The following is a 1,495-nucleotide window of genomic DNA, read 5'->3' on the forward strand; positions in this document are numbered from 1 at the left end:
CCATCTGGATCAAACAGGAAATTCTGAGAGAAAGCAAGTGTGGGAACTCACTGTACCATTTCCAGTTCTCAATGAAAAAGTCCGCCTTTAAGGGTGTTAGAGACAGATGTCATTGCATCATGGGACTCGCCCATAAGAAACCAGGTCAATGGGAAAAAATGTGTTCCAGGGACATAAAAATGATGCTGCTCTGTGAACAGACACCAGGGACTCCTGTGAGACCTAAGCCATGGAAAATGCAACATGACTCAGGAACATTCCGGGGAGCAGCTAAGGAGACTCCCAAGGCTCCTTCCCTCTGCTCACCCTGCATGAGCCGGATGAAGCCCATTAGGCTGGAGCGCTCAGGTAGTCAGTTCAGGGGAAGCAGGTGCTCCCCCCAGGAAAGGGACCCAAGGAAAAAGCTCATAGACGGGGCTGCCTGCCACATCCTCCAGTCCAACACGAACGCTATGGACAGGACACCGCCAGTGATGGTTGCTGTCTGCCATACCAGTCTTGGGGTAAAGGCCCAAGGTCACATAGGTGTCTATTTCCCCCATTGAAAGCCTGGGATAGGGTTCATTGCCCTAGTTAAGATCAAGCTTCATGTCTTAATAGGAAATGATAATTTTAGACTTACCTAAAAGAATAAAAAATATGAAAGGAAGGGATGGCCACTCATGGCCGTAGCCTGTTGAGCTTTGGCCAAGAGTCAGGTTGCTGGTCCTCTCCCTCATTTGCCACACATGCCCTCACTGCTCCTCGGGCCATAGGAGGTCCTCTCAGCCCTGCCAGCTTTGGGACAGGGGTTTCTCTGTGTGGGTGCACTTAAGATCCTGGGTGGTCCTTTGGATTCCCAGAGGATTTGCATCCTTCCCAAGATTGGCATGGAGATAAACCACAGAAAGAGCAGCTCTTAAAACACCCCTTGAAACACTTTAGTCCACTAGCCAGTCTCTAAAGGTCTCTGCGCTTCCGAGAATTCTCTCACCACCAAGGTAATATTTATCTAGATCCGTGCATGGTTTCACTTCTGAGTCATCTGAAAATTAAAAATTTACACACCCTAGAAAATAAGAGAAGTCAAATAAAAAATGAATAATGACAAGGTCATTTTCAATGACCGTATGCAAATGAATTGTGTTTCTTTTTTAAACACACATTTATAAGGTGTGTTTCTTTTTTTTCCAATTAAAGTTTGCTTTTGCAGTCTTTGGAGAGTAACAAAAAAAAATCTTAAAGAAAATATACATAATGATAGCAACCTGAATATAGATAGAAAGGGATGGGGCTCACCAGAAATTTTACTGTTACAATTTGTATACTTTCTTCTCGCAGCCCCTGCACCTACTCCTTCACAAGGTCCTGTCAATGTAACCTCTAAAGTAGCAAATCTATCCACATCTCAGCTACCAGCACCCTAGTTCAACCTACTGTCACATCCTGCCTGGACCACTGCCATGAGCCCCTAATTCTTATCTCCACTTAGAATCTTGCTCTTCACCCAGCTATT

This window comes from Myotis nattereri (genome assembly GCF_964212035.1).
Source record: "Myotis nattereri genome assembly, chromosome: 14".
Taxonomy (NCBI): domain Eukaryota; kingdom Metazoa; phylum Chordata; class Mammalia; order Chiroptera; family Vespertilionidae; genus Myotis; species Myotis nattereri.